Genomic DNA, 26,201 nt, shown 5'->3' with positions numbered 1-26,201 from the left:
ACCTCAGAGTCTTTACTGTGAGTGAGAAGACAGGTGCCCTGTGGTGATACAGGGAGAGGTTTGGCTTACCCTCACAACACAATTAACCAGGTAGTCAGTAGCAGTCTCCTCTCACTGGATTCACCAAACGTCTGGGCTCAATGCTTGTCTTTGCCAGCAGGTCCCTCTCTCATCTGGTGTGATCTTGGGTGAAACAAGTTCTCTCTGCCAGGTTGCATCTCTTTTTACAGTCTCTCACATGTCCTCCATTTCAGCTCAGCATGTCATCCTTCTAGAATCCTTTTAGGCCCTCCTTCCCCAGAGCTGTGCAGGAAAACCTCCCAGGAACTGATGATGCCACACTCCTCCCACTGATTTCAGCAAGTCATGTGATCAATGCTCAATGTTTTATTAACAACATACTGGGGCCATGTGCCATCTACTGGGCATTTCAGATAATGCAGTCTGTGTAACTTCACAGGGTTACATCATGTTCAGGTTTGGGGCATGGTTGTTGATGGACATCTGCCTTTCTACTCTACATATTTTATGAAATCAATGGACTACGTCAGGTGTCCCAAATCCTCCATCAGTCATTTATTTAGTAAAAAAAAAAGATCATTGATTTATTAAATGGAAGACACATACATTGCAGTTATGCAGTAGAATCATAACTCCAGTCCTCAAATGGAGTGATCCTACTGTGTAACTGAAATATAAATACATTTCATTCAATAGGGCATTCATATTTTCATTATATGTGTTTGTGTAAGGTTTTTCTTTACTTTATGATATAAAAAAAAAAACGTTGGCTGGTATGTTTTAATTCAACGAGGAGAGATAACAGAACTTAGCTATCTATCCTTGTTCCTATTTGTACATTAACATTTTAGGAATACTTTTTCTGAGTGTATTAAATTCTTATGGCGAATTCATCATTTCAAGTTATGCTCCACATCCCCACTTCTTCCACTGATTCCTCCTCCACAACATTTTTTTGTGAATCTATATATTTATTTATATGTAAATTATATATTTTTTTCCCTTTTTTGTAAATAAATTTTTTTGTGAAAAAAATATGCACAACACAATTCCTGTTTTTATTTGCAAATAAAATCTAAACATCTAAACTTTTTTTTAAAATATTTAGCTAAAACTATAACAATTTACCTTACATCCTGGTGTTAGCTGGAAGCATTAAAGTGACATATCTGTCATCTCTGAAATTTCCATAAATGTTTTTTGCTTTTTGAAGAGTTTAGAGTTTAGTCAGCAATTAGCCTCAGGCGACTCTCACATGTCACCTGTCTAAAGTAAATAGAGGAATAACCATCTAATTATAGGACAATGTGAATAATCAAAGCTAATAAAGAAGTTCAATCCCTCCAACTAATATAACTTGTAGTTCTGTAGACTATTCATAAGTAACTGATAAAAATGATAGTTTAGTATTACAATTCTGTCCATGATGGCAATAATGTCTCAACTTAGAAATAACAAGTCTTTGTAAGGCAGGTGTTCTCGGCAAAGCCTTCCTCTTGCGTTTAGCTCCACTGAGCTTAACTACTAGGAAATATTAAGACTTATCTGAAAATAGGCATCAGAGGGTTAACTAGGTTAATTTACTAACGTGCCAATTTCTATTGGAATCTGTACTTTTTTGTGAAATTATAAAAAGAGGATACGATCTTCACAAATAAAGCAGTTCAGCAAGATAAAGTGTTTTAGGTGTTTTGAGTGTTCCTTCAAGGCAACCAACAGAAGTTTCAAACTCCTACTTGGTACCCGTCAAAATGATTAACACATCATCAATATATATATATACATATATATATATATATATATATATATATATATAAACCATAGCACAATAAACTTGGACATGTGAGAGAACTCATTGTCAAAAACAACTTTTTCTTCAAACCACCAAGGTGAAGGCTGGCATCGGATGGGGCACAAGATGTCCCCATTGTGTCCCCAGTCAGTTGGTGGTAAAGTATGTTATTAAACAAAAAACAAGTTGTAGGTAAGAAAGAGTCTTAATAGATTCACAACAAAATATGTAGTATCTGGTGGTGGCTTCCTTTCTTGTTCATGTGGTATGGAGGACTACAGAGACTCCACATCAAAACTGCATAACAGAGTAATGGGTGGTAGTTGAAAAGAGTATAATTGTAGTACTTTCTGTTTGGTATGATGAAGATACAATGTTAATTTTTTCATACAACCTCTGAGAAATATATTGAAATATACAGTGAAAAAGGTATTTGATCCCCTGCTGATTTTGAACATTTGTCCACTGACAAAAAAAATTATCATCATGAAATCCAGAAAAACGCATGTCAGAAAAGTGATAAATTGATTTGCGTGTCAATGAGTGAAATAAGTATTTGACCCCTTCGACTTGGTGGCAAAACCCTTGTTGGTAATCAAAGAGGTCAGACGTTTCTTGTAGTTGGGCACCAGGTTTGGGATTTTGTCCCACTCAACTTTGCAGATCCTCTCCAAGTCATTAAGGTTTTGAGGCTGATGTTTGGCAACTCGAACCTTCAGCTCCCTCCACTGTTTTTCTAAGGGATTAAGGTCTGGAGACTGGCTAGGCCACTCCAGGACCTTAATGTGGTTCTTCTTAAACCACTCCTTTATTGCCTTGGCTGTGTGTTTTGGGTCATTGTCATTCTGAAATACCCATCCACGACCCATTTTCAATGCCCCAGCTGAGGGAAAGAGGTTCTCACCAGAGATTTGATGGTACATGGCCCCGTCCATCATCCCTTTGATGCAGTGCAGTTGTCCTGTCCCCATAGCAGAAAAATACCACCAAAGGTAATGTTTCCACCTCAATGTTTGACGGTGGGGATGGTGTTCTTTGGGTCATAGGCAGCATTCCTCCTCTCCAAACACGGCGAGTTGAGTTGATTCCAAAGAGCTCGATTTTGGTCTCATCTGACCACAACCCTTTCACCCAGTTCTCTTCTGAATCATTCAGATGTTCATTGGCAAACCTGTTGCCTATGGAAATCTGCTGCATTTTCCTGTTGATTACTTCCCAATGTATTCACCCAGTTTCTTTTGGTCATCTGTTCCTGTTTGATTCTTTTGCAGCATGAAAGAGGATGAGTCATTGGAGGGACAGAGTCTTATTACTTCTGTTGTTTGCCGATTGGTTGTTTCTGTTTCTAGTCAAACTCGTGCTGCTATGGAGTTTTAGTAAAGAAAGTTAAGCAACATATTTGCCTCCTCTCCTTACTAAAATTAAGATTATATGTACACTAAAGATAGCATAATATACAATTGATGTGTATAATTTGATTTGGAAAAAAAAAAAAATATATAAGATGTAATCAATTTAATAGAGTCACAACCAACTATAAAACACCTGGTGGTCAATATAGCCAAACAAGCTGAATGATCCAAACAAGCTGAATCACCTGGATGAATCATTAATCTGTCTTAACTAGTCTAGATATCTCTTACGAATGTACTCACCTGCTGCTAGTCATATCTTACATACTGATGAATATTAAAGTGCCTAAGCATCACTAACTGTAGATCTACAAGATCTTTGTTCTTGCTGTACAGTTCATAATGTTTCCAAATTCATTGTCCGTCAAACGCAAAATGAGTTGACCTTGGGAACACAGCATAGCATTTCTCTGTATTTAAAAAAATAATAATATCATTACCACTAACTGTTTTCTTTTCTTTTGCATGTATTAGTGGCCCTGTGAATGTTAGGATGGACATATGTAAACTATTCCATATCTATTTGATTAAAATGTGTGAATCCTCAGCGGTTTGCATTTTACTGCAAACTAAAATGTATGTATTTTATGCTTCACACAATAAAATTAAATTACAGAAATAGACTAACTATAGAGTTTATATGTTTGCGAGCAAGTTGTATTGAAGTGGGATAGAAATTGCGAAATATTGTCAAAAATAATGGGACCAGAAAAATAGCTGAGTTAGGTGATTTTTGTCTTTCGTCCACTCTGGTAGATGGCATAGCTCACTGGTTATTCATCTAGCTGTATTATATCCAATAGCGGTTCAAAGCGGAGGTTTAATTCCTGGCATTAAGTTTGCTTCTATACATTATGTGCATATTATTATAGGAACATTCAGGTAATGCAAAATATATAAATTACTAGTATGAAATGTAACATACAAACACTGGTACAATCACAATTAGCTGAGCCATCTCAAGCATGTTACAGCCAATCATGAGAATATGCTTGAGGAATAGCCCCAAACAAAGTTCGGTATGCAACAAAGGTGAGACTAAAATAAAAAGGAAGGGAGAAAAAGAACAAAAAAAAGAGAAAGGTAAAGAAAAAGAAAAAGGGAGAAAATTCCCACCGTTTCGCACCTGCGATCCAAACTCCCAACACTCAGTACCCAGAAAGGCCAACCAGGTGCCCCACACCATTAGATATTTATCTGTCCTGCCCCAACTGGTACCTGTTCCTCCATATGCCTTATCTCCTCTGCTCTATCTAGGAGCATGTCTGCAGAATGAAAACTAACTAAATGGCTTAGACTTTTGATCTTTCTGAATACCATTATGTAGGAGCGCTATACGTTTTGTGTATCTGGAAACTAGCAAACACTGAGTGCACTCTTCTGACTTTGTAACATTGTGTTACTATAACATTGTGTTACTGTTTAGTGAATAAACCCCAGGACTGATCTGTTCTCATTTTACATAATAATCACAATTATAGAACCATTTTGAAGTTCTACAAAGTCAAGTTTCAATCTTTATCTTGTATGGAGAACAATGTAGCTCGAAATATGAATGTCTATAAGCTTTTATCTTGTCAAAAAGTGCAATTAACACAAGATTTTTCACATAAGTCGATTATTTAAAATTCACCTCAATAAGATCTTTTCGTTAACAGAAAATTTTAATATAAAATATCAACATTAAACTCCTAAAATATTACAATTCTACCTTCCACCTCTTATTAATGCATATCTTATAAAACTAGAACATCCACACGAGTGTTCTGTATCAAGAAATGTAACTGTGAGAATATTTATTACACTATTAATATCTTCCTCTTTCCTCAGAGGGATAAAGAGAAAGAATTGCACTTAAACAAAAATGTAGGAGTAAAAGTCATGGAAAAAAATACATAAAATGGATTTTAAAGAATTCCAGTAGGTGAAAATCACACACATTTTTCAGTGCTTTATGGCATGTATACTCACTTATTGCTATTATCAAATGCAAATTTTGCACTTGACCCTGACTCCATTAAAAAACAATTTATGTGCATATGGGAATATTACAATAAACAATAGGTAATTTTGTTTTTATGACCGTAGCCATTTTTATTATGGTTATCAATGACTAAACTATTCCATGCCAACTTAGAGGAAGGTCAAAGCAACTGACTCACTTTAAGATCTGAGTGCTTTGATGCAAAACTTGTGAAACCATCGAAACTGTGAATTAGCTAATAGCTATTTTGTTGGGTAACTTGGTGTAAGTGCTGCTAATACTGCCAGCTGACAGAACATATCTCTATGATCTCATAGACTTCCTCCTCAACTGTTGGGTTATCTTGGTCACATCTATTTGCCAACACCCGAATCAAACTGCAGTGATTTGGGTTCCAAGCCTCCAGAATATAGCCATTTTTTGTAGCAGTTAACTATGACTTGTACAATGTTTTGGATGCAACAGGCAAGAAGTAGAACTGAAGCCTTATGGGTATAAATTGACATAGGAGGAAAGAGGGGACACCCACTACCTGTAAGAATGTAACAAGTCCCCAAACATTAATACTGATGGAGAAGTGCTATCTCAAATTAATTAGGCTGCACAACTGGGTAATTTGTTAATTTGGTAAGATTTTAATTATACAGACATTACTTGGGCTATAAGCACTAGTAGTACAGTGAAGGGAAGCAAGTTTTTGAACCTGTAGAATCGCCAACTGGAAGAGATGCTTGTCTGGATCTTGTCATAACTAATAATGTTGACTTAATTTCAAACTTTCAAGCTTGGGAGTACTTTGGATATAGGGACCTTAACCCCTTAAGACCGCAGGACGTACTATGCCGTCCTTATTTGGGCGCCTCTAAACGCCGCAGGACGGCATAGTACGTCCTGGGCGGTCTTCAGCCCCACGTGGCCGGCGGAACATGGCCGCTGCAGATCGCGGTCGGGGGGCATGCCCTGTGCCTGGGGACCGCGGTCTGCAGCTTCCGATCGCAGTGACAGGCTGTCACTGCGATCGGTATTTACCATGTGTCAGCCGATTTTAAAATCGGCTGACCCATGGAGCCGGCCGCATTTTAAATCTGCAGATCGCGGTCGGGGGACATGCCTGGCCCCCCAGGCAGTCCCCCTGCGGTCAGTGACCGCGATCTGCAGAGTCTGATCGCAGGGAGAGGCTGTCTCTGCGATCTGAATGCAGAGACAGCCTCTCCATGCGATCTGATCGCAGTGACAGCCTGTCACTGCGATCAGAGTTACTATGTGTCAGCCTATTGGCTGACCCATAGTAACTTCAGGCAGGATCCCCCTGCAGATCACGGTGGGGGGCATGCCTGGCCACCCAGGCACTCCCCCTGTGGCCAATTACCGTGATCTGCAGGAGGTGATCACAGTGACAGCCTGTCACTGTGATCACTGATCCTGTGTGTCAGCCAGTGATGTAAAATCACTGGCTGACACTGTCTCTGCCCCTCTCCTCCCCCCTATATATATAAATATATAGACACACACATTTACACATACACTAAGTGTATTTTAATATTTATATATATAATTATATATATATATATATTAATATCAAAATACACGTAGAAGGATATTGATTAAATATATACATAATTATAATTATATATATATATTTTATAATAAAAAAATATAAATACGTTAAAAAAAAATAAAACAATTAAAAAAAATAATTAAAAAATAATTATCTTATGCTAACACACTCCTGCAAACACAAACATTACATTAAAATGTCAAATTTATTTATACAAAAGGGCGTCATGACGTGCGGAGGCGTGCTGACGGCGGGATGACGGAGGAGGAGGGGCGGTCTGCCATGTAATGGCGCGCCCGGCGAGAGACGACCGCGAGCACCATTAAGTTTTTACTTGCTTCCATATCGAATACCAGCAACTGGCTTTCAATTCGCATGCCAGGAATTTGGTAGTGGAAAATACTCAAAGGGGGGACTTAGAACTGCCCACTGCAGCAATCCGAAACTCTATAGGCAGCAGTCCGACCATCTGCAGCCCTGAATGAGGAAAGAGACGACAGCCTTATACACACGCCGGATGCCCGGACCCAAGTGGTTTAGCCCCTAAAACAACAGCCACGTTGAAATTTGAAACAATCGGAGTCCCAACGACGCATCAGTGCGGTAATATATATCAGCCGCTGTGCTGTTTCAACCTGTTGTGTGGTATGTGAAGACTCATATTTTCAGCGTATTCTGCCTCGTATTCTGCCTCTGCTTGCTAAAATAGCCTGAAGCCTAAAGCCTTTAATAATGCCTTTAATGCCTTTAATAAGGCCTATTCCGAACATATTCGGTAACTGAACTATTAGAGGGATAGAGAAAAAGAAAGAAAAGAAGAAAGGGCTACAACCTAATGCTAAAAAGTTGTCCCAAGGGTATAATTTATCATGAGTGCACAATATGAACATAATATGTTTAAACCGTGAAATATACAGTACAGAGCATTAAAATTGCACCTTGGGAGCAATATAGTGGATGTGGATTTTTTTTTTTTATTATTTTTTTTTTCTCGTTCCTGTGCATCCTTAGGAATTGTAAAAACATCAAGTGGCAGTATATCTGCTAAATATATTACTGCTAAAAATAATCCACCTAATATTCATCAAATATTTGAAGCAACTGTATAATATTATATACTGTATGTGACCTTAAGTGCCTCCTGAATATGGCTGCTAAAAAGACACATGATACAAAATCCTCCTTGAGGAAGGATAAAAAAGACACAACGCAAGATAAATCTTTATCAACTTACTTCTCTCCCCAACATAAAAACCCCAAACACATGATGAATGACACAGACGTCAGCGTGGAATGCTTGGATTCGGAGACCAATAAAGAGCCGTTAACAATCACTTTTTTTTGTTCTACCTTAAAGGACAACTTGCAACAGATCAAAATGGAGTTGGCTACAACAGCCACAGAAATAAAATCAGAAATTAAACAAGAAATAAATGTACTTGCGGCAAAGATAGACAAGTTTGAGGACCAAATCAAAGAGCTGGAATTCAATGTACAAAATCTAGCTGAAGACTGTCAAACGGCCAACCATAAGATTTTGGACCTGGAGTCTAAACTGAACGCTATCGAAGACCGGTCTAGACGTAAAAATCTGCGTTTTAGAAATATAGCAGAAAAGGGAAGACCAGAAGATGTGAGACAAACCCTGATGGAATATTTTTCTGCGCTGGGGGTGGAGTGTAATTCACATAATCACTTAATAGAACGGTGCCACAGACTTTTTAAACCTCAATCCATCCAGAACGATGCGCCGCGAGATATCATGGCATGTTTTAATACAGACGACTACAAAGAAAAAGTGTGGAAAGCCGCAAGAGAGAATCACCCAACCTCGGGCAGTTTTCAAAATGTAAAAGTATTCCAGGACTTATCCTTCGAGACGAGAGCAAAAAGGAAAATGTTTAATCCAGCAATTCAAGTTCTCAGACGTCATGAGATAAAATATAGGTGGCTCTATCCGCCCAAAATAAGCCTGTCGTTTGAAGGGAAAAGAGAGGTATTTGAGTCAAATACCAAATTGCTGGACTGGCTGAAAGCGAACAAATTGATTTTGTAAATAGTGGAGGCAGGGGCCAGGGCTAGTATCTGATATTATAAGGAAAGAAGGGGAAAGGGAATTCTCTTTTTTCTTTTTTTTTTTTTTTTTTGGTGTAATAGGACATGGTGTCAAGGATATGCAGCCGGTCTTTGGTTGAGATAATGGGAATATATCAGAAACAACCCCTATAATTGTTAGGTGAGCATTAATTCTGACCTAACAAGTGTTAAGCAGTAAAGATGTTTTCACGCTGTGAGGAGTTATGGAAAGGGCTCCTAATGAAAGGGCTATTGTAAACAATAGCCGGTAATATGGGTTTAACACCAAGGTGATGGTAAATAATATGACAAGAATTTGACCAAAATGTATGTATAGTAATAAGTGCGGTATTATAAATGTATGTATAGCAATAACTGCTGTATCATAAATTAATCCAATCTAGAACGACACTATTTCACAGTAAGGTTTGACTCAAATACGGGAGTAACACAAATATAAAGATATACACGGGTTTAAAGATATACGGAAAAAGGATACAAATTAAGAAAACACAGAGAGACAGTAGTGAGAAATAAGAAAAGACCTCAGAGAGGTACATTGATAAAATATAAATCCACACGGGGATATAATTTTCGGAAAATGGGATAGGATTGGAAATTGCTGCTAGGGTAGTTTTATATCACATATGCTGTTACTACATATACTTGCACTAGGAGGCCAATTTCCTGTAGACCAATAAGAAGGGGTATACTTAGAAACACACTGAAAGAACGACATAATGCAAAGAAAAAAACACAGTGTATATATACTTCAAATAGAAGATATGATGTAGTCTCATTAATATATTAATGTGAGAAGTCGATATGGTTTAAATGATATAAACGATTTATGTCCTTAAAGGGAATTTTTTTTTTTTTTTTTTTTTTTTTCTCTTGGGTGTAATAGGATATGGTGTTAAGGATATGTAGGTGGTCTTTGGTTGAGACAATGGAAATATATCAGAAATAACCCCTATAATTGTTAGGTGAGCATTGATTCTGACCTAGCAAGTGTTAAGTGGTAAAGATTTTCTCACGTTTTGAGGAGTATATGGAAAGGGCTCCAAATGAAAGGGCTGTTATAAATAATAGCCGGTAATATGGGTTTTAACACTAAGGTGATGGTAAACAATTTGACAAGAAATTGAACAAAATGTATGTATAGTAATAATTGCTGTATCATAATTTAATTTAGAATGACACTCAAGTACGGGAGAAACACAAATATAATGACACACATGGGATTAAAGATACATGGAAAAAGGACATAACTTAAAATAATAAAGAGATACAGTAGTGAGAAATAAGAAAAGACCTCAGTGAGGTACATTGATAAAATATAAATCCACATGGGGATATAATTTTCGGTAAATGGGATAGGATTGGAAATTGTAGCTAAGGTAGTATTATATCACATAAATTGTTACCTCATATACTTGCACTAGGAGGACAATTGTCTGTAGACCAATAAGAAGGGGTATACTTAGACACACATTGAAACAACGATATAACGCAAAGAAGAAAAAAAAAAAAGAGAAAGGAAACACAGTGTATATATACTTTTAATAGTTGATATGAAGTAGTCTCATTAATATATTAATGTGAAAAGTTGATTTGGTTTAAATGATATAAATGATTTATGTTCTTAAAGGGAAATTTTTTTTTTTTTTTTTTTTTTTTTTTTCTCTCTCTCTACCCTTCGAAGCGATAAAGTGGTGTCCTCTAAGGCGTTTTTTTTTCTGGGCCCGGTGGTAGGCCCGCCCCTCTTGGTGTAGTGATACTACATTGTTGACGTTGATTTCTATTACTATCGGAAATCTACGGTTAAAATAGAGCAGAAAGACCCCTGCTGCCATCCAATGTTCCTACTCCCTTTATATGTGACTTGCAAACCAAGATATGGCCGTAAAGCTGCACTCTCTGTAACATCTGGTTAAACTATACCATGGAAGGATGTTTAAAATGTTTATAATGTTTATCTGTTATTCATTCCGCTTTGAAAGCAATGTGACACAAGTGCTGAAACACACAATAAAAACGAAATATTAAAAAAAAAAAAAAATAGAGCAGAAAGAACCACCTTCTCTCTAAATCTAGCTGTATGTTGGATGACCATGTTGGATCTTTTTCGATCCAATTTTAATGTGATGGAGTTTCTTGTTGTCTGTTTTTTTTTTTTTTTTTTTTTTATGTTTGTTTATGTTATTCCACGCTCAGAGCTTTCCAATTCATGGACAAAGCAATGGCAAAAAATGACAAGAGTACTTCTATGTGTGGTGACTGGGGGTCTGAATATAATTACACCTGTTTAATTTTCTGTAGACACAGATGTTAAAATTTTTATCTTTAAATGTTCAAGGTTTAAACACGAATAAAAAAAGGAGTAGATTATATGATACCCTTAGTGAACATAATATTCAAGTGGCATTCTTACAGGAAACTCACTGGTTGCAAGATCTTAAACAAAGATGGGGCGGGGTTAAATTTACCAATATTGTACACGCTTCTTTAAGAGACAAGAAAAAAAGAGGAGTTGCAGTCGTCTTTAATAGTAATATTGAATTGGTAATTGAATATATTGAACTAGACCAAGAAGCTAGATATATAATTATTGTATGCGTAATGGATAAAAAGACCTATACCTTAGTAAATGTTTATTTACCGAATGTTGACCCTATGTCAAAATTTGCATCAATAATGGATAGAGTGGACAAAGTATCTAAGGGGTATCTAATAATAGCAGGAGATTTTAACTGTGTGGGAGATCCCATAATGGATAAAACTTATATCTCTGCTACTACAAACGATAAAAGAACTGCTAAACAAGCTAAGAAATTAAAAAATATTTGTAAACAATATAACCTTCATGACATATGGAGATTATTACATCCAACGGATAAAGACTATTCCCATCAATCTTGCGTGCATGGCTCATACGCTCGTATTGATTTTTGTTTATTAGAGGCCAACGTGATACCCTTATGTAAATCAAGTGAAATTAAAGAGAGTCTATGGTCGGATCATAGCCTTATTTTACTAGACTTTGGTAACAAATCCACAAGGGGGTATAATACTTGGAGACTGAATGACGCCCTCATAAATGACCCGAAGAACAAGGAAGAAATAACCCAATTATTAAAATTTTTTTGGTTAGAAAACAACTCATCCGATACTTCGCCTGCAAACAATTGGTGCACACATAAATCAGTTATGCGTGGCTACCTAATTAAATTAGCACATATAATGAGGTCCAAAAATGGGAAGACCCTAACTGATTTATATATTGAGTTTTATAATTTATCTAAACTAAACAAACAAAATCCTGCCGCAGAAACAAAAACTAGGTTAAATGAGTTACAAAAACAAATTAATCTTAAAGTGGAACAAAAAATCCAATTAAATATCCATAAACTAAGATTAAAAAATTACTATACTGGTAATAGAGCCAATAAGAACTTATCTAAAAGACTACGAAATCAGTATGCAAAAAACAGGGTGGAACAACTGACTGATGGCCAAAAGATCTATTCGACACCGGCTGAAATAGGGGACAGATTTAACCAATTCTATGAAGATTTGTATAATCTTAAATTGTCGCCCAATCAAAAAGATATACAAAACTATCTTGCCGAAACCCAGATCCCAAAAGTTACATCGCAGGATCTACTAATGTTAAATAGGATCATCTCGGCTGATGAAGTCAAATTTCAAATAAATAGACTTCCTACTAACAAAACTCCGGGCCCCGATGGCTTCACGAATAAATATTATAAACAAATGCAGTCCCTATTAATTAATCCTCTAACAGAAATGTTCAATCAAATAGCTCTAAACAAATCTTTTCCAACTGAATTACTACAGGCCAATATTGTTCCGATATTGAAACCTGATAAACCCAGTCACAATCCTAGTAACTACAGACCTATAGCCTTGATTAATGCGGACATGAAGATCTACGCGGCCATTATTGCCGATAGAATTAAGTCTATTGTGGCGACGCTGATCCATCCAGATCAGATAGGGTTTGTGCCAGGTAGGCAAGTATCCAACAATATTAGGAGAATAATTGATACTTTGGACTGGGCTAATAGAAATGGGAGGCCCTTCCTGGCCCTGTCGTTGGATGCTGAGAAAGCTTTCGACAGGGTCGGGTGGGGCTACCTCAGTGAACTCCTTATTGCTTTTGGATTCACTGGCTGGATACATAACGCCATTATGGCCCTATACTCCTCCCCCACTGCTAGAACGGTGGGTCCAAATATTACGGCAGGGTGGTTTGCACTCAAAAATGGTACACGACAGGGTTGTCCTCTTTCCCCCCTGCTGTATATATTGTCTATTGAGCCTTTGGCAATTAATATTAGGAATAATCCCCTAATCCAAGGTGTCCAAACGAACTTGATGGATATTAAGATATCATTATATGCGGATGATGCGTTACTCACTCTTACATCTCCAGAGTCCTCTTTAAAAATGCTAATGAAGGAAATCAAAAGGTACTCCAATTTGTCGAACTTTAAATTAAATGTAACTAAAACCACAGCAATGTTTTTGAATTTCGATAGTGACCTGGTAAACATCTTAACCCATTCTTATCAATTTATATGGACTGATGTGGAATTAAACTATCTGGGACTACTCATAACCGCCAATGTGACAGACATAATGGAGAGGAATATAATGTTTTCCATGAGAAAGATGAATTTCAAACTTAAAAGATGGAAAAATTTAGAAACTTCCTGGCAAGGTAAAATTAATATTATTAATTCATATATCTTTCCTAAATGGCTATTTATGTTCTCTATGATGCCACTTAAAATACCGGGGCCTTGGTTGGCTATGATCCAAGCCAGTTTTAACAATTTAATTTGGAATAACAAAAAACCCAGAATCGCTCAAAAAATCTTAACTAAAAAATTGTCTAATGGTGGATTAAATTACCCTAGTATTACCAATAGTTATTACGCAAATATCATTAGACATATCTATCTTCTTCAGGACCCAGTGCAGGTCCTCGAACCATGGTATATTTTAGAGTCTGAAATGGTGCAAACTGACACATTGCAATTTGCGATGTGGACAGTTACAAATAATTCTTTAACCAATATGTTTAAGAAATCTACGATATTATTTCAAATTTTGGAAGAGTGGATAAAAATTAAGAAAAAACTAAGCCTAACGAATAAGATACCTAAGACATGCACATTAGATATATTGCAAAGCCTTATAAAAGATCTTTCTCTAAAGAACTGGGCTAACGCAGATAAAATTAAGATATTACAAATTATGCAAGGCGATAACATTTTGTCATTTCAGTCCTTAAACGATACTTTTCACATTCCATCTAGAGAAATTTTCACATATTTGCGGATAAAAAACTTTATACACAAAAACGTGCTCAAATCGACGTCCATTTTTGCTAAAAATTTGGAATTTATGTTTAAGTTGCAACCTATTAAAAAGAGCATGTCTGCTGCATCAGCAATGTTGGAATCCCTTAAGGAGTCTCCCTATAGAGTGATCAAGGTGTGGGAACTAGACTTGAAAGTGCAAATCTCGATAGAGGACTGGAACTCTTCTTTAACGCGGGTAAATAAATATATCCACTGTTTAAATCTGTCAGAATGCCACTTCAAAGTTCTCTACAGATGGTATTATACACCTGTTAGAGTAGCCAAAATGTTTCATTCTGTCGAGCCAACTTGTTGGAGATGTGGAAGCCATATAGGCACCTATATACATATTTGGTGGTCATGTCCAGTTGTTAAAGTTCTGTGGTCCTGGGCCTTCAATATTTTTACATCTATGTCCGTAGATAGAATTCCGGAGAATGCCGCTTCGGCTCTTATACATTTGAATTTGCCTTTTGACTCTCAAAAAGAGATATGTCTGGCTATTCATTGTTTAGTCGCTGTTAAAATTATTATTGCGAGAAATTGGAAAATATCTAAGCCGTTTAATAAACGATTACTGATAGAACAAGTAAGGCATCAAATATCAATGGAATATGAAATGATCAAAAACGCGAATGCTACTTCTAGAAAAAACAATTGGTATAGGGAATGGTTAGATAAGTACAGTTCACTATTTGGATAACTACCCCATAGAGGGTTATCTTTCAATGCGATTTATACGAGACATATAGATATCTGTTGAAATAGAGAAAGATCGCTTGAACTGAAAATAGAAGTCAACAACCCCACTATAGGGAGAAAAGAACATATTTTGATTATGTGCTCTGAGCCGGTGGATTTTTTTTTTTTTTTTTGTGCCTTATTGTTATTATCGTTGTTTTTGTTGCTATGTTAGTACTGATATGCCGGATTATGAGTGAACACTATCTGTATGTTATGCATGTTAAACATAAAAGATCTATGTATTTATTGGATAGATGTGCATTTATGCTAAGTATTAATTCCTGCATATCTGATGTATGTAAAAAAAAAATGAAAAAATGTTTGTCTAATAAAGATTTATTAAAGAAAAAATAAAAATAAAAAAAATAATTAAAAATATATATATGTGTGTAATTTCGTTCTAACTGTATTTTGATATTAATATATATATATTGATATCAAAATACTCGTAGAACGAAATAATATATATATGTATATACCTAAGTATATACGTATACATCACTATATGTATACCTATATATAAATAAAAATTATTGTAAAAAAATTATATACATATATATATACATATATATATATCCACACACATGTATATATAATAATTTTACATATATATTTATGTAATAATTTTACATAATTAGGTATCCTAATTAATTACAATTAGCGGGACCTGCCTAACAACCCAGGCCGAAAGTATAGGGAATTTAATTTGCTAGCACTATATTTAACCCTATAACTTTCCAAGACACCATAAAACCTGTACATGGGGGGTACTTTTTTACTCGGGAGACTTCGCTGAACACAAATATTTGTGTTTCAAAACCGTAAAATGTATTACAACAATGATATCGTCAGGGAAAGTGAAATGTATTGCATTTTTCGCACACAAACGGCACTTACACTGACAATATTTTTGCTGTAATACTTATTACTGTTTTGAAACACAAATATTTTTGTTCAGCAAAGTCTCCTGAGTATAACAGTACCCCTCATGTACAGGTTTTAGGGTGTTTTCAAAAGTTACAGAGTCAAACATAAGGCTTGCGTTTCATTTTTTTCACAATGAAATTCGCCAGATTGGTTACGTTGGATTTGAGACCGTATAGTAGCCCAGAAATAAGAATTACCTCCATAATGGCATACCATTTGCAAAAGTAGACAACCCAAGGTATTGCAAATGGGGTATGTTCAGTCTTTTTTAGTAGCCACTTAGTCACAAACACTGGCCAAAATTGGCTTTCAAATTAGTTTTTTGCATTTTTCACACACAAACAAATATTAACGTTAACTTTGGCTAGTGTTTGTGACCAAGTGGCTACTAAAAAAGACTGGACATACCCCATTTGCAATACCTTGGGTTGTCTACTTTTGCAAATGGTATGCAATCATGGGGGTAATTCTCATTCCTGGGCTACCATACAGTCTCAATGGCAACGTAACCAAACTGGCAAATTTCAATGTGAAAAAACTGAAAAGTGTAACATGCTTTATTTGACCCTGTAACTTCCCAAAACACCATAAAACCTGTACATAGGGGGTACTGTTTTACACGTGAGACATCGCTGAATACAAATATGTGTATTTTATTGCAGTAAAAGCAAACAGTATTATGACATTCACAGTTAAAATGTCACATAGAACTAAGAAAATTTAAAAAAATCTTATTTTCTCTCATTTTTTTATATTGTGTTCATATTAAGTTATGTTCCATACCTAAATATTTGATGTTAAATGAAAGCCCTGTTTCCCCTGAATAAAATGATATATAATAAGTGTGGGTGCATTTAATATGAAAGAGGTGAATTACGGTTGGACAGACATATAGCGCAAATGCCAGGTTTTGTTTACGTTTTTTTTGGATCACAACTTGTACATTTGGCTGCGGTCTTAAGGGGTTAATATAGTATCATTTGAGATTAACGAAAGAAAAAAATTGACAAAAATGCAAAATTCAATAGGATAAGGGCATTATCAGTTTGGCTGATATGATTGGTCGATATTCAGCATTATGTAATGCTGAATATCCTGTCTCCAACTCTCACGGGCCCCTGGCCGGTAAAGCATTGCCGTGGGTTTCCATAGCACCTCTCCATGTGGAACCCACCACTGGAATACACTGTGTAGTAAAAAGGGTATAGTAAAATAATGCTTTGTGAAAACCAGATATTGCCTCTTGGACTATTAATAGACTTAATATTGCAGCAAAATGCATATTGCTTCTGACATTTAATTAGTAATACAGCAAAATTAATAAAGTTTTAATTTACTGAAAATACAAATTACAGAAGATTAATTTAATGTGGTATTTTCATATTAACTAAATGTATTTATCTCCACAAAGCACTTTGTCCTGCTTGATGTTGTACAAACTTGACGTTTTTTTTTCATAAGGACCAAATGTGTGCTATTTTTACATTGCAATGTGATGTAATAGGTTGTGATACCTATGAATATAAAAAAAGTCTTTGGGTTACAGTCTGTGACCTACATTTATTAAATAAAGTATGTGGAGTGGTGAAGGATGAACTCAGATGGGAAAAAATATATATAAAATCTTTCAACTTAGAAAAGAAGCCACATTAAATAAAGATTCTGAAATATAATTTCATATTTGTGATTTTGTGATGTAATGATACAAACTCATGCATATGTTAATACATGTACATGAAGTTACAAATCTAATACATTTTTTTTACAAGATGCTTTAACCCCTTAAGGACACATGACATGTGTGACATGTCATGATTCCATTTTATTCCAGAAGTTTGGTCCGTAAGGGGTTAAACTAATATAATACACTAAAGCAATTCTATTAGAATATACTTTCACGTGAACTAAAACTCAGTAATCAAATATTGGCAATTCTATAATTTGCAGTAAACGATTTCAACTTGAGACACAAAATATGAGTCAATTTGTAGCATTTGTAAAGAACTGATACCATATTATTGCAATACTATCAAACAAAGTATGTACGGATCAGTGGATTAAGGGGGGTGCGGACAACACCAGTTAGGGGGGTTATGACAAAACATAGGAATAGAACCGCTATATAAATCTAGTTTTTCTTTTTTAACTGCTCCTCCTTTTTGACTTAATGACTGTCCCCTGTAGTTAATTAATATTTTTTTCCTATCAATCATCTCTTTTTATTGGAAATGCTCAGCAGTGTGCTGTTTGGCTGGTCTGTGATTTGGGTACATTTTCAGTCAGAGCTCGTGAATTCGGCCAATCATCCGATCGGTCCAAATTTGCCAAATTGCAGTTTGGCCCCAAATGAATATCCAAGTCTCCTTTGCACCAGATCCATCCACCTGTAAAATTGTCAACATGTAAAGTTAATGTATTTTTTTTCCCATATGTGAAAAAAGTTTCTGTGCAGAAGATATTTGTGTGTAACAGCATTCTATCACATACAAATATAACTTTCTTATGTAGTGAAACAATTCCTTAAGCCTCCAGTGCGATATCTTGTGTCTAAAGCATAGGGTTGTTAGAAACATAGTGATTGGTGCATGGTCTGACCAAATTGCTGTTGCAATGTGGGTGTGCTGAAGAGTGCAGATATAATAGTGCGAGTGGAAAAGGTATTCTAAGGTAGAGTTTGGAGAAGAATAAAAAATGTAGTCCCATTAATTTGGTTGTGTGGCTCACCAAAATTCAAGTCTATATGCGTTTAAAAGTTTCTGGATAACATGTGTGGTGTGGAAATGGAGGTCAGTTTTACCACTTGATGTGTCCACTCTTGGGTCTAAAGCAATCTTAAAACCATCTGCCAGGAGAAAAAAACGTCTGCAAAGGACATAAGGGTGTGAAGTGTGGGGCAGATCCACTTTCCCTGCTGCTTGTTGGTCGGGATAACTTTACCCAGAGTTTAGCCATGATTAAGAACCTTCCCCTTAACAAACCTGCCTTCCCGGTCCATCAGAGTGGGGACAAAGGGGAGATGCTTTTTGATAGGATAAAATCATATAACCAACCCGCAGGGCCGGTGCAAGGATTCTTGCCGCCCTAGGCAGCAATCCATTTTGCCGCCCCCTCATGAAGGCAACTACATTCTCTCACAGGTTTATTCACTAAATTCTGAATTGCAATGAACACACTGCCTAATAGAAATACTCATCCAGTATATGCATCCATATTAACACACTGCCTAATACATCGATCCACACAGACTGCCTATTACATACAATCAACCATATGCACATTACATAAATCCTCACACACACACACCGCCTAATAAATACATTCATACACTCATACTTCTGAATGCATAGATCAATACACACGTACTGCCTAATACATACATCAATAGACACATACTGCCTAATAAATATATCCACACACTCTTTATCAATGCATTTGGTGCCGTTTAATTTGTAATAATATTGAGATTTAATTTATGTTACTACAAACATTTTTTTGGTTTAATATAGAATTCTATTAATATATATTTTAAATATAATTTAATATATACGTATCTAATTACATGGTCACTCACACACTCTGACATACATACACATTTTCACTAACACACTTTCACTGACATGCAATGTCACATACACATTCTCACTAACACACACTCTCACTGACATACACAGTGTCGCTTACACACTCACTGACATACAGTGCCAGTTACACACTTTCACTAACACACACACTGACATACACAGTGTCACTCACACACTTTCACTAACACACACTCTCACTGACATACAGTGTTACTTGCACATTCACTGACATACACAACGTCATTTACACAGTCACTAACACACAGTATCACACACACACACACAGTTTCACTTACACACACACACACTCTCAGTGACATTCACAGTGCCACTTACACACTCTCATTAACACACACACTGTCACTCAAGCACAAACTCACACCACTTTACATATAGTCACACTTTATTTACACACACAAACACAGCAATTCAATACACACAGACCAATTTACCATCATACACATAATCAGTTCCACTTACCTTCAGATGGATCATTCATAAGTGCTGTGAATGGAGCAGAGGGGTCTAGCCTGCAGGTAGCTGGTGCTGTTCCTGGTGGGGGGAGCAGGAGAGTGCACTGTGAGCACAGGCTACTTCCTGTTCCCCTCAGAGTGCTTCCGGTGTTCACAGGCAGGGGGCAGCTGGGATATTAAGTTATGTCCCGCTTACCCTGCCTGCAGGAAGCACAGAGCTCTGCTCAGGTGCTGGGGTTACAGCATACCCCTCTCCCGAGCAGGCAAGCAGCTGAATGGCTGCGCTGGGGGGTGGCTAAGAAGCCGCTCGCCCAGCACACCACCCCAAGGCAGCAGCAGGGCAGCCCATAGGAAACCTACAGGTGGGCGCCCACCAGAGGCCGGCGCCCCAGGCGAATGCCTTATTCGCCTTAATTGTAGCGCCGGCCCTGCCAACCCGCCATTTTTTACTCAGCATCCATTTTCTTGTTTACTGCTCAAAACTGCTTAAATAATAATTTATATATAGACAGTATTAAAATATATCTCAGTACGAAGTTGTTTTCACAAATGACATTTTATCTAAATTCACTCCTAACAGATGGTTTCCTTTCGGAAAAATGTTTTAGGGAAAGAACAGAAATAAAAATAATCAAATAACTGACTACCATTGCGCTGTGTAAGTCGCTTCATTCTCAGAGCTTGTAGGTGTGGTGCGCTGGTTGGATTGCCAAGTAAGGACAGCTACCGTTAAAATTCCCTGGGGAAGAAATTTAGCCTTAACACTTGTGAATCAAGATAGCTGATCACTTTCATTTTGTTTACCTATTACACACATATGTCAAAGTAATATACCCAATGCTAATTTGCTATTTATGAAATTTCACTCAAGCAGACACTTGATGTTCATATCTTAAATATTCAGTTCAACCCCTTGTATCTATAGATAATCTGTTAGATTTGTATTATTGTTCAACATAATTCAATAACTGTAAACACTATTGAAAATGGTTAGAGTATATATAAATCTCACTAAACAATCCTCTATTATATAGGTCAATGGAAGAAAGAAAATGTAGTATTTGAACAGACATAATAAATAATAACTCTGCGGCATTCACTAAATAGTATTCAAGTGGTTCACATGAAACCACTACAGGTGGTCTAACAATAATAGGAAAACTATAAAACACCTGAAAACCGCACAAAGACAAAGCTAGATGCAACACATAGGAACCATGCTCAAGATATATACAAAAGTTACTTTACATTCAATACTTTTTTAATTATCCCTCCTCTACTTTCAGACTATTACACAGAGATAGTGGTTGCCTTGAATATAATATTCATTAATATCATTGTTTCCATCTAGCCTTTTGACAAACAGAGGGTTGTGTCCAACACTTAAATAACAAACAACTTATTACCAAATAAACATAGAAATATTTGTTTTTATGTAATTATAGTATTTTTTCTTTTTAGCTGTACTGTTTTTTTTTTGTTAGTTTTTTTTTTTGTGAAACTTGATTATCTGTAATACAATACTAAATTCAAGAGGGTAAATTGCAAATACCAGGAAATGTGCAATTACATAGAGTTTATTTTCTAAGCACATAATTCTATGCTGAAAACAAATCTGAGAATATTATAACTACTGGCTAACCAGCAGTACTGGAAAAAGGGACACGCCATCAGTACGTTAAATCTGATTAAAAGCACTCATTGAGATTGTAATTATATCAGGTAATTTATTTGGAAAAGAGGCCAGCAGGGATCCCTGTATTTAACAATCGAGTACTGCAAATAATGTTTAAACCATACACATCATCATTAAAATTTTACATCATTTTATGGCAGCTATGTTTCTCGAATATACTTGGTACAAGATGAAAATATTATATCAAGTGCACTGAAACGGCTGATTTGTATTTTAGACTATGATTCATGAGAGACGTTGCTCTCCCAGGACAATGAGTCAAAACACTAACCATATGCTTTTTCTAATCTTTTATTTTTTTTAATAACATAATTAAAAACATTTTGCTCTGTGGAGATTTATTCCAAAATGATCAAATAGAGGTCAGTCATTGTTGTTGTTTTTTATTTTCTAACTAAACATAATAGAGGGGTGCAGAGAGCACTTCACCCCAAGTGCAAAAAAAAAAAAAAAAGAATCCATAACATGAAAATATTAATATCAAAAACTGTGTATCCCCCAAAGTAGTAAATCTATCTATTATTATCATTTTATTATTTCTATAGTGCCAGCAAATTCCGTAGCGCTGTACAATGGGTGGACTAACAAACACATAATTGTAACCAGACAAATGGACGTACAGGAACAGAGGGGTTGAGGGCCCTGCTCAATGAGCTTACATGCTAGATCTATCTCGTTCTGTCTGTCTGTCTAGGCAGTTATTTGGGCAGACATTTTAATCAGTCCATACATATCACTATGCATCTATATTTAAATCTTAAAGTTTAAATTAGTCCATCTTTGAATTAGTTTTTTTTAATTGAGTCCAATAGAATATAAAACATATAGAAGTATTCCTTCAGGCAATATCCACCAAAGTAATATTTATATTACTTTTAAAAAAGCTGTGGCACTTGTAAAATGAACATATAGATTTGGTTGAGAGGTGAAAGCCAGAGATTAAGATAGGATATGTGCATTCTTATAGATACATCCTGTGAGTTTCCCTCGGGCAACACCTCCACCAGATACAAGATACTTGGGAGGTATGACTGTTTTAGTGTTTTCTGTTTATGAGATTATGCAATTAGGGCCATCATACTCATCAGAAACAGGTCCAATGGCTCCAGCCTTGAGCCCGATGTACCTCAAGTTGGATAACGTATGGCAATTTAGCTAATGCTGGAGCTAGTATTGGAGATGAGAATATTTACATTGCATGCTCCTGCAAACATCAATTTTCAACAAAATCTGGGTCAGCCCAATCACGGTGATGAATTAAGCCACAGCCTGCCCTTAGGCACAAACCTATTTTGGTCATTGCGAATGAAAAGGCAAAACTGATTTTTTTCAAAAGCTTCCTCTTTTATTTGACATTCATTAACCATATAACCAAACACACATTTGTGATGATATAAAGCCATTGTATGCTACATTATAACATGGCATGTACAAATGCATATGGCATATGCATGTTTAACAAAGAATTATAACAGTAAATATGAAAGATACGTAAAACAAACACAGCTTCACGATATTTCTTAAACAGTTTAATTAGTATTTTAAACTCAACTTTAAGCTGCTCTAAAATTAAACAAAGCTAAAAGGAACACTCCAATACTTATTGTATTATGGATAAAAGTAGGCTAGTAGAGTCCTACACATACTTGGAGATGATTTGTGGAACTGTTAAATGCAATCACTCTCATAGTGATAGGAAAATGTACAAATGTTACTAGGAACAAAAAAAAAAAAAAAAACACAATAATAGTACCTTAGAGTGAACTGGTACCAGCCCAAAGTAATACTCCCCCTATTGGTGAATACTTGTGTGGAGAGATAAAAAGCAGCATATAGCAGGGGTAAAATAAACTGATTAGGGACCTGCTGGCTAAACGGTGCATTTATACACAAAAGCTGTGAATATTCAACCTCTAGATGCTAGAGGCTATTAATTATACAACAAAAAATGTTAGTTAATTGTAACCAATAAAATAATATCCAGTTGGAATTTGTGAATAAACAGTTTGTGAAAAAGTTCAACAAGAGTCTATAGTTTGTAATGTGAAAGATCACAAGACACACTGCTGTTAATGAAATGTAACAGAAGTATAAGTTTATCTGGAACTGATATAATATAACCAAATAATGGTATGTAGTATTCAGTTACTGGAATACCTGATTTCCCAGATAGTGATGTCGCCAGAACCACACTCAGAGATCACAGCTGCAGATCTAGAGTGGTATGATCTCCTCTGTGATCTGTAATACAAAATGCAAAGCCATCGTGCTCTCAATTAAAACTGAATAATTTATTAAGAAATCCAATAAAATGCACTCATAAGGGTGAAGTGAAATCAAACGAATTTAGGATCCTTGGGAATCCACAAGGTCTATGGGTAGCTGATAGTGTAGTGGTGAAACTACCTCCGGCCGGCTTGGAGGTTGCGATGAGATGGGAGCAGTGAATTCTCCTTCGCATGCGTTCCACTAGGACCCGGTAACTGAGTTCTCGCTTCGTGACTCAACAGGGTCACTTCTTCAGAGGCTGCTAACTATCTAGGTCTGACCTCACAGCATTTATAACTCTTGTAATTGCTGTATATAATATAATAATTAGTTAAAGTGCTTTTAACGTTCAACTTTTCATAGTACAACTTTACATCAACGACTTTACATGAATAACATACTCCGTTTGCACACTGATTGCAAATAAGTTTCACATGCATTGACAACATTTTAAGGCACAATATGTAGTCTCAACATCCCCACATAGTCAGGGCCAGATTAAGAGCCCAGTGGGCCTGGTGCTGACAATTATGAGGGGCCTAAGTACAGAATCTTATAGACCAAAAACACCAAAACAGTCAGACCTCCCAAGCGTTATGTATCTGGTGGAGATGTTGCGTAAGGGAAACTCATAGGATGCAGCTATAAGACAACTCAGATTCTCTTAAAATATGCTAATCTCTCTCTAATTCATGCTTTCACCTTTCAAGTAAATCCATACCCCCCCCCCCCCTAACAACAGTGTCCAGTGAAGCAGGAAGTCAATGGGCGGTGTAAAAGGGTGGGCCACTGGAATGGATCATGTAACCAGAACTTCCGAAAGGGACGAACATGCCCACAAAGGAGGCGTGTCTGCCCAAAGAATTGGAATTGGAATGCATGCTGGCCAACAGCATTCTGAGCTTGACATAAATGTGTCTAATGATGTGCTTGATCAATGCTTCTAAGGACTGTCCCCTAGCACTCGCTGGTCCACTTGTCTCCTAACCTTCTTTCTAGCAGGCAGAATCTCCTGTTGGTATATAGTCTGGGACAGAGAAAAGGTGGATGTAGTGACTGTAGAAGAAAGGTAACATGCCACAGTGTTAGAGAGACCAAAGTCAGCATTACCTTAACTAATTTCCTTTCAGCAAGTCCACACAAATTTTGTTCCCATACATGCTTCTTACGTTTCCATACTTACGCAAGAGTTTGTGAAAAGTAGTTAGGGTTGCCACCTTTCTTGTAAAAAAAAAATACAGACCTTACTAATTTGCATAACCAATTATGTAATTATGTCACATGATGTAAATCACAAGGAGTGACATAAAAGAAAATTCTGTAAAATCTCCAAAAAACGACTTACAGTTTGATTCTGCTGTATAGATTGATTGCTCCCAGTGTCCCCATGTCACCCAGTGTCTCCTAGTGTCTGTGTCCCCATGTATCCCAGTGTCCCCATGTCACTAGGGGACACTTAGGGACACAGTGTCCCTATGTATCACAGTGTCTCAGTGCCCCATGTCTCCCAGTGTCCCCATGTCTTTGTCCACATGTTGCCCAGTGTCCCCTAGTGTCTGTGTCCCCATGTCTCTCAGTGTCCCCATGTCCCTATAGGACACAGATACATGGGGACACAGATACATGGGGACACAGACACTGGGAGACATGTGGACACTGGGAGACATGGGGACACTTAGACACTAGGAGACATGGGGACATGTTAGGCTGTTAGAGTAGGACCTGCCAAAGATGGGGTACATTAACGTTGTGGCAGGCTTATGCAATGTATGATCATATAATGTAACTAAACCCCCATTATTTTTTGCCTAAATTAGGTGTTTTAAAAAAAAAAAAAAAAATCTTTCAACATTGAAGTTGCTTTTTAGTGGACAGGTGAGTGCGCTGGATCTTGTGTATTGTATGTATATATATATATATATATATATATATATATATGTATATGTGTGTGTGTATATATGTGTATATATATATATATATATATATATATGTATATATATGTGTGTATATATATATATATATATATATATATATATATATATATATATGTGTATATATATATATATATATGTATATATATATATATATATATATATGTGTATATATATATATGTATATATATATATATATATATATATATATATGTGTATATATATATATATATGTATATATATATATATATATATATATATATATAGAGAGAGAGAGAGAGAGAGAGAGAGAGAGCCCCAAAGTGTCTCTAAAATCCAAGAGAGAAAAACATGATGAATAAAAAA

This window comes from Pelobates fuscus, chromosome 4, assembly GCF_036172605.1.
Source record: "Pelobates fuscus isolate aPelFus1 chromosome 4, aPelFus1.pri, whole genome shotgun sequence".
Classification (NCBI taxonomy): Eukaryota; Metazoa; Chordata; class Amphibia; order Anura; family Pelobatidae; genus Pelobates; species Pelobates fuscus.
Note: the sequence above shows the minus strand (reverse complement) of the source record.